General features: G+C 45.3%; 1 protein-coding gene across 6 annotated transcripts in view; it reads right to left on the bottom strand.

Moving 5' to 3' along the window:
- The window catches only part of Nr2c2 (nuclear receptor subfamily 2 group C member 2), a 70,396-nt gene extending 61,861 nt beyond the window's left edge, over positions 1-8,535 (bottom strand). For 4 of the 6 annotated variants that reach the window (XM_029478883.1, XM_029478884.1, XM_021164249.2 and 1 more), the window contains exon 1: positions 7,115-7,854. The gene's annotated coding sequence lies outside the window, so the exon portion shown is untranslated. Of the gene's footprint in view, positions 1-7,114; positions 7,855-8,193 lie in introns of those variants that run through there. The other 2 variants (XM_021164250.2, XM_021164251.2) reach the window with 2 other exon arrangements.
- Between the last annotated feature and the right edge of the window lie 786 nt (positions 8,536-9,321).

Genomic DNA, 9,321 nt, shown 5'->3' with positions numbered 1-9,321 from the left:
GAACTTAACAGCATTCAAAGTGCCTATTGTCCTGAGCAAGTCTCCCTGGTTGTGAGGCTCAGGCACTAAGATGATCTCTCTAATGCTAACCACATCAGACTGCCAAAATGTGTATATTGAACCTGGAACTCATAGTATGTTATAGCTACTATTTGTTGAAAGTGCTGCTTTTACCTTCTCAAAAAAAAAAAACAAAAGCAAAGAAACATGAAGGCAGAAACTAAAACTGTGAAACATTCTTTAAGATCTACCCAAGATTCAATATATGTATGTTGTATAATCAACCAACTATAATTCACACTGTTAAGCTGCAAGCTGGGCAAAAGGAAAGGGCTGAATTAGGGTATAATCTGAAATAATTAAAAATCCAGCACTCAGGAGGCAGAAGCAGGCAGATCTGAGTTTGAGCCCAGCCTGGTCTAAAGAGTAACTTCCATAACAGCCAAGGCTAAACACAGAAACCCTGTCTCAAGGGGGGNTGGGGGGAATTCAGGGTCACCTNTAGTGAGCATGCCTTTTTGATCCCAAGTGTAACATTTAGAAATTAGCAATTGTTTAAATTAATTAAATGTTCTAGTCTATGAATGAAAGAGATAAGTAACTGATACCCTGTTGCTGTTTGAAACTTGCTTGTTCTATGCAGTGAGTTCCAGGATTAGGTAATAAGAGACCCTAACCCCACTCCCAGTCCCCCAAAAAAGCAGTATCTAATGATCATTTGAAAAATAAAAGGCAGGCAAACCAGCTGTCATGATGGCACACACCTTTAATCTCAGCTTTTAGGAGAGAGAGATAGAACAACCCCTGTGAATTCAAGGCCAGCTGGTCTACATAGTGAGACCTTGTCTTTAAAAAAAAAAAAAAAAAGGATACAACTGGATAGAATTTCATGATATAGTTTAAGTATATTCTGTTAAAAACCTATTTTTTTTACATTTTTAAATTTTATTTGTTCTCTTATATATTTCATCCCAACCACAGTTTCCCTCCTCCCTTTCCAGTCTCCCCCTCACACCTCTAACCTCATTCCTCTCCACTTCCCTTCTGAAAAGGGTAGGTCTTCCAGGGTTATCAACCAAACATGGTATATCAAGTTGCAATAAGACTAGTCACCTCCTCTCATGTTAAAGCTGAATGAGGCAACCCAGTAAGAGGGAAAGGGTCAAAATCAAGCAAAAAGGATCAGAGACAGCCCTCACTCCCATTGTTAGAGGAGTCCCACAAGAAGACCAAGTTACACAACTATAACATATGCACAGAGGGCCTAGGTAAGACCCATGTAGAAACCTATTTATATTCATGGAAAAATAAAACTCTAGATGACATAAAATAAGAAACACAAAGCCACAGATTAGATGTCAAATTAGGATTTGGAATTAGGACATGGGGAAAAAAATCAAAGTTTAATATAATACCAATGTTCTTCAGTAGAAAACATGCCCTTTAGATGCCTCTAAGGCTCTAAGGCCAAGCTTAAATCCACAACCAGTTTATCGAAATCCTGATGCTTTTAAGACTTCAAATGATNANTTAGCCTCTGGGTCATGTGCTTCCCTACCTATCATGCCCATCCAAAGGAGATTAGTTTCTTCTTCCAGTAAGAAAAAGGAGAAATAGCCTGGCGTGGTGGCGCACGCCTTTAATCCCAGCACTTGGGAGGCAGAGGCAGGCATATCTCTGAGTCCAGCCTGGTCTACAAAGTGAGTTCCAGGACAGCCAGAGAAACCCTGTCAACACAGAGAAACCCTGTCTCGAACAAAACAAAAGAAAGAAAGAAAGAAAGAAAGAAAGAAAGGAAAAGAAAAGAAAAGAAAAGAAAAGAAAAGAAAAGAAAAGAAAAGAAAAGAAAAGAAAAGAAAAGAGGAGAAATAACATTCCCAAGGGAGGCTGGAGAGCAAGGAATGAATAGCTTAGAAAAGCTGCAGCTTCCACAGCCATGTTGTTCCTATGCTACTGGGGAACTACTACAGGTGTTTGTGTGTGTGTGAAGACTGCTGCTTCATGCTACCAACGACTTAAGTGTAATAATGATAATATTGATTCTGTTTCTGTTAGAATGAGCCAGGAGTAGACAATTGGAAAAGGAGGGCAGAACTTCTGGGCACCTATGACATGTTCTGTCAAACAAGGTTATGTTTTGATTCTCAGCACTTTAGTATGATGCATAAGCTCCAACAAGAAGTCAGAAGAACAGACACACNTGTGTAAAGTGATCCAGCTGCTAATGAAGTGCTAGTATCCAACTCNNACCACTCTGACNTTAAAACTTACACTAGTNCCTCTAGACCACATTNCACTTCAAATAACTCTCCAAGAAAAACAAAAAGTCAAGGAAGAAAAACAGTAACAGGGTATCAGTTNAACATTTAATAACTAAACAACTGCTAATTTCTCTATGTTACACACTTCAGTACTGCAGTCAGGACTTTATAATCCAGCTCCACCACGACAATTTCTTAGGAATCCAAAAATACTTTTAATATTTTAGCTATATAGCGATTNTACTGACCAAAATTGTNAAGATAGAAAATAAGTAGAACAGTGAGGATAATTTTTAACACTTTTGTTATGAGACAAGGGTTTCACTGTGTAGCCCTGGCTGTAGTAGTCCTGGAACTCTGTAGACCAGGCTCACCTCAAACTCAAATCCCAAGTGGTAGGGTTAAAGGCATGCACCACCACCACCACCTGGCAATTTTTAACAGTTTTAAGTAATAATTTTATTGAACTACAACATGCATATGCAAAAAGTGCTCAAACTAAACATTGTGATGACTGTCTACTAACAGAATATGTATTCACACCAGAAAACAACAGCACCAGCAGCCTGAAGTCTCCAAAGCACCTCCCCTGTTATCATTAACTTTCCTTTCTTCTCCTAATATCTATTATCAAGGATAGTTTTTGCTTGTTTTTTAACTATAAGTAATATACTTTATGTGTATTTAGCTTCTCTTGAAGTCCATTTTCATTATGGTCTAGTATTCTAACACATGACTACACCATAATTTGATCATTTACAGCTTGTGTTCAGCTTGTTTCTAGTCTGGAGCTCTTATACTAGTGTTTCTGTAAATAGTCTTACTCATGCCTTACGGTAACTGAGATCTTGCCTTGGCGTGTCTTTAACTCAGTTATCTACCTGTCTCTGCTGAGATCAATGGTGTAAGCCATCATGCCCAAGCCTTACTTTCTAAGTAAGTTTTATCACTGATTTCCACTTTAAACCCTTTTATTTATTTTCATTTACTTTTTAGTTTTTGCTTTTCTGAGATAGGATTTCACTATGTAGCCTAGACTGACCTCAAACTTGCCATCCTCCCACCTCCCACCTGAAGTAGGCCCCTCATTCTGTATATCTCCAGATTTTAGTGTCTCTTACTTTTTTGCTAACTATAATAGTTGGTACTTATTGATTGTATGATCACTACCTTTCATTCACTCATGATCCTGTCNCACACTAGAAGATGCTGAGCTAGAATCACAAGTATGCACTACTACACCCNGTTAAATTACACATTCTATAAGGGAGTATCTTATATCTCTCTAGAAAAACAAAATAATCTCATTTCTTAAAAGTTGTACTAAGTGAATCAATACATATATTCTAGTCAACAGCTTTTTCAGCTGAGGACTGATATAATACCACTTGTGACATCTGCTTTCCACCTTTTGGTAAAACAATAATTACTAGGTATTCATCTTATCAACCTAGTAAATCTTGTGTTTCTTCGAATAGGGGTGTGGGAGAGAGGATCATGAGCAATATAAATGTCATTTCTGGTATGTTCCATTAGTACACAATCAGATTCACTGTAGAATAGAAGACCCTGAAAATGCATACTGAAGCATTCCAGCATTAGCAGTTTCTCAAGAGGCATCCAATCAGCCAGTACTAGAATGTAAAGGGCACCTATGGGTAGCTTGGTAGGAACCTTTTTTAGCTCCTGCATAGCAGATTCTTACTACATAGAGCAGTAAAGGTAAACAAGGAAGGTTCTGGAGAACTCTCGACTTTGAGCCCAGTACCACCAGCCTTATTTCTCCTAAGAGCTGCCCTTTGCTCCAGACCCAAGCACATTCTTTCACATCTCCCATGAATCCAAACTGGAGAAAATTATAATCTTGCAATGAAATTTCTCTCTATTTACATTCTAACATTTCCAAAAACCTTTGGGGTTAGAATGTAAATAGAGTGGAATTTGTATTTACTGATCAGTAAATACAAAATAGATCCTGTCACCACCTATTAAAGGGTTTTTTAAGTCTTTTATTATTATAATGGAGGGAGTACTTTCTATTGNCTATAAGTCATACTTTGCCCTGAAACTGACTTTCATTGACATAATGCTTTCAAAAATCCAAGACTGCCTCATCAAGTCCAGATAAAAGTCTGCAGTAACTTATTCATTTCCTGTCCTTAACATTTCATTTCTCATTCTCCAAGACACCCAGATGCCAAGGTATGAACCTGGCTAAACAATCCCTTAAACAATGCCCATGCCAATGTACTGAGTTAGGCTTCAATTCCCCCTATACATAGCTCCTTCTCATCATTGCGAACTATGCCAGTTGGAAGTGTTCCCTGGCTGTCATACCTTTAGGTAGAAAGCTTTTCCTGCTTCAACACTAGCTTTTTAGTAATCAGGAGAGGTATCCTAGCTACCAGAGTTCACAGAAAGTTGCAAAGGTTGTGGGGAAGGAACAACAAGATAGCAAAGAATGACAGAGAATGTCAGCCTTTAGGCAAGTTAAACCTCCAAAGACCAAAAAACCATCTTCTATAGTGTGTGACAGAAACATTAATTTCAGATGATGATCACACACAGAAGAAAAGGTCAGCCATTAAGTGAGATATAATAACATATACCTTTGATCTCAGCACTCAAGAGGCATAGTCAAGAGAATCTCAGAGTTCCAGGCTACCCAGGGCTACATAATAAGACCCTGTCTCCAAAAAAGGAAATCAGCTTTTCATAGCAATAAAGCAAGACAAACTAAAATGTAGGAAATTTATATTANGTGGCTAGGCTGGTTTTGATGAGCTTCAAGGGCCATTTCCTATTCTGTTTTTCAAGACAGGGTTGCAAGCCTGGAACTCATTATGTGGCCCAGATTGGCTAAGCTCCTTCACAGATGATCCCTTTTGGTGTCCACTCTGATACTTCAAACCTTTGGAGCAAATGGCACACAGGAGAACTCAAAGACAAATACTCAAATGTGAACCTCAAGCAAGATACAGGCTATCTCACCACAGTCTCACCTCCCTTGTCTGCAGTTACTGCAGCAACTCCTCACCCACTCTCTTCCATCCTTGTGTTGGCTCCCTTTTCCCCAGCTTACAAATGTATAACCTCAAAGACTGCTTACTCAAGATTCAGGAACCAAGTTTTTCTGACTCCATGACCCAAGATCCTTCTACCATACCAGGTCGCTTGGCTCCTTGTATTAAAAACTTCACCTAGGCATGGTAGCACAGACCAGCCTAAAGTCTCAGCTGCTCAGAGGCTAACACAGGAAATCACTAGAGGCCAGGGTTAAAAGGCCAACCTAGACAACTTCTCAAACAAAACAGAACTAAACAAAAAACCCTCAAAACTTCCTAGAATTCCTTTTATAAAGGGAAGAGATTGTTGACACAGACCTTACTCCCAATCCCAACACAGAGTTCTCATTATGTAGCCCTGGCTGGCCTAGAACTCTTGTGTGTGATAATCAAAGTCTTGTGCCAACCACCATACCTGGATGGTCTCTTAAGTGTGATTGACTACAGACTGACAAGGATTTTGATACAAAATAACTGGAGAAAACTGCAGCTTCATATTGATAGCTGTGTCTCCAATTAGAAGGTTGAACAGCCTTGAACCTGTGATTAGGCTATTCTTGCTGTGAAGAAACTAAAGGTATCAGGGCACTTTCTCACCCATGTGCCTGAAAGAAGGGTCTGCATCCTTAAAAGATCTGATATATCATTACAATATCAACTGTATTGTGATGTTAAAATTTCCAGCTTTTGGAAAGAGAAAACCCAAAAGGAAGAGCCATCATGCTTTGGGGGTGGGAAAGGGGGTTGTCACTTTATTCCATGAACATTCTATCACCTCATAAATATTCAGGAAAACTTTAAAATCCACAGTGTAGAACCCACTGGGCTGCAAGTCACTTTGGGACAGCTTACTCCAATCTCTTTTTGGAAATGTTTGCTTGGCTTAACTTACACTGTCTCTTGAAATAGCCAAAGAAAGAATTAAAACTGGGACTGCTAGTATTATTAAAAAGATAGTTTGATTTCAAATATTTTATTTTGGATACCGATCTTATAGCCCAGGCTGGCCTAAAACTCTACGTAGCCAAGGATGACACTGAAATTTCTGATCTGCCTCCACCTCCCCAGTAATTGGGATTACAGATATGTACCACTACATAGTTTATTCAGTGCTAAGGATGAAAAACTTGAGGTTTCCTACATGCTAGCCAGCCCTTCCTATTATGTTATATACACAAATACTTTAGTCATCATATTCTCCAATAGAAGCTAACATTATATTTTGTAAAGTTTGTTTTCCACTTTGACAAATGAGATTTTCAGTAGCTTCATAGCATCAATCAAGTTTATCTCTGGGAAAGATAAATATGTTAAAAGAATGTCTACTGAAGTCCAATTCAAATTCCCTGCTTAGTATAATGGACATTTTATTGCTGGGCATNGTATCCCAACTGTCAAGTTCGGATAAAAATGCACCAATTAAATATGCAGCACTTAGCTATTGGTAGTATCATCAACAATTTACTCAACAAAAAGTGTGGGAAAATCTTCCCTTCCCATCTTCAAGCTTGCTATCCAGAACCCAGCTCTTTTCCTGAAATCTATTCAAACATTCAGTGAAGCCTGACTTCCTCACCATCCAATTAAATTAATGCCCTCACGATTCCTTCAGCACAGCATCCAGTTTCTTCCANTCTCTGACCATTCTCTGAGCCTTTGTATCCCCTCGGCATCCAAAATCCTGGGGGGAGAATGGCTCCTTGCCCAGGTCAGTTGAATCTCTGGAAGTAGTCCTAGTGCCTAAAGCTACGCACAACTGTGTTTAATGAAAGAAGGAAAGAGAATCACCTCACAAGTTTTCCACTCCAGTTGGTTCCTTATATTTTTCCACATCACCATTTTGGGACTAGGGATGTTACTCAATGGCAGGGCCGTCCCCGGCACCACATTAAGACGAAAAAACTAACACCACCATTTGCAAATTACTTTTGAGGCTGGCAGAGTAGCTTGGACTCCATTTTCAGAGAACAGTCCCTCAAACAATGCTGAGGAGAGAGGCGAGGCTTGGCAAGAACGCCTGGTGTCCCAATTTCATGGACTGAAATTGAGCCCGCCAGAGGAACTCCGTCCAGAGTCGTGAGGAAAGCGCGAACCCCGGAGAGCCTCCATGTGCCGACAAGCTCTTCCCTCCAGGCCGCGCCATGGGTTCAAAAAGCATCACCAGCTTCCCAGCCCGAGACCCACCAAGTTCCTCAGAGGCTGGCCCGCCCGGCCTCACGCCCCGCACTAGCGGCCCCCGGGACCTCCCTCTCCCACCTGGACCAACCAGCACAGTCCTGGGGGCGGTGCCGCAGGCCGTGGCCCTCCTATACGGGGGGACGATTGGCCAGCCCGGCCGTCACTCAGGAGGTCGTGCCCTGCCCACGCCTCCCTCCCTCCNCTTCCACCCTCCTAGTCCGGAAAAACGGCGGTTGGGCCAGGGTGGCAGCCAACGGCAGGCGGGGAGTGCTGGGGTGAGGAGCGGGGAACACAGGAAGAAGCGGGCAGGCCGGGCGCGCGCCGAGGGGAGCCTGGCCGGCGCCGCGGGGACAAGATGGCGGCGCTGGCGGAGGGCCAGGCGTGAGGCGGGGCCGCGGACAGTCCCCCTCTCCGCCCCCGCGGCGCGCGGCNGGCCCGGTCAGGACAGCGGCTCGCCGGGCTCGGCCGCGGGCGGGGAGGGGAGTGGAAGAGAGGGGAGGGAAGGGCGCGGCCCGGCCCACTATGCAAAGCGCCCGCTGCCGCCGCCACCGCCCCGTGGCAAAGGTAAAAGGCCGCGTTCAGCCTCCGCGGCCTCCATGGCGGCGCAGGCCTGCCCTCCTCCGCCGTGCCGCGCTGCGCCGCGCCGCGCCGCGCCGCGCCGCGGCTTGGCCGGGCGGGCTTGCTCTTACCTCAGGGTTGGGCGCCACCACAACCGCGGAGCAGATCCCGTGTCTGCGGCGGGCGCCCCCGGCTAGGAGGGCAGGACGCGGGCCGGGCAGGCGCCGGAGGGCAGGAGCCCGGGGGCTCGGGCGGCCGGGACGCCGCGGCGGGCCGGTGCGGAGCGGGGCGGCGGGCCGGGCCCTGGCGCCGCCGGGGTCGCGGAGGGACCGCGCTTTGTTATTGTTTTTGTCAGTGAAAGGTCAGAGTTCGTGACCCCGGTGCCGCTGCCGCCGCCGCCCGCGCGCTGGGAGGAGGAGGGCGAATGTTCCTCTTCCTCTTCCCGGCGCCAGCCTCACCGCGGCGGCGGGGGGCGGGCGAGCACGCGATTGGCTGAGCGCGCGCGCGCACCGGAACGCCGCTGCTGCCGCTGCGGCCGCCGCCGCCGCTGGAGCTGAGGCCCGCAGGCCTGGGCCGGGCAGGTGCGGCCGATCCCGTAGGCACCNCTTGCAGGCTGGAGAAGCGGGCCCTTGCCTGGCGCCGCGCCGAGATGTTGCAAGCGAGCGGTTTCCTGGGAGTGCACTGAGCTCCCGGTACCTTCCTCGGGATGGATGGTAGCTTTCTGTTTTAAAGCTCCGAGGATGTGCATTCCTCTGGCCGGACCAGGCAAGTGTGCAGATGCCCCAGGCCCATTTTTAAAATAGGTGCTCAGCCTTGGAGCCCAGACTTGTGCAGTCCCGTGCCCCTCCCCTTCGCGATTTGAGTAAAGCAGCTTTGGCACGCACTGATTGCATTCTGGAAAGCCTCCGGGTTATGCTTCTCCATTGGGCTTCGGAAGGTGCGGCCGTTTCCCTCTTGAGTGCCTGCCTGCAATGTTCACCCACTCCCCTTGATCACCATGCTGTGTAGATTGGATATACTCTACCATCTAATTACACACACACACACNTCTTGCTCATTAGACATAAATGCTTCAAGATTTTTGCAGTAGACATTTAGGCTTACAATAGGGTGACTCCAACAATGCCCATAGTCTTAATCGACTTTCTATTTTGCTGCAAGTGTTTTAAACACAGTCCCCTCCCCTTCCTGACTTCCTGGGAAAGGGGGCGGGGGGGGGGGCGGGATGTATCTCTGTGCCCTACAGACCCTGTAGCTGA

The sequence above is a fragment of the Mus caroli genome, chromosome 6, assembly GCF_900094665.2.
Source record: "Mus caroli chromosome 6, CAROLI_EIJ_v1.1, whole genome shotgun sequence".
NCBI lineage: Eukaryota > Metazoa > Chordata > Mammalia > Rodentia > Muridae > Mus > Mus caroli.
Note: the sequence above shows the minus strand (reverse complement) of the source record. Positions and strands in the feature narration are given on the sequence as shown.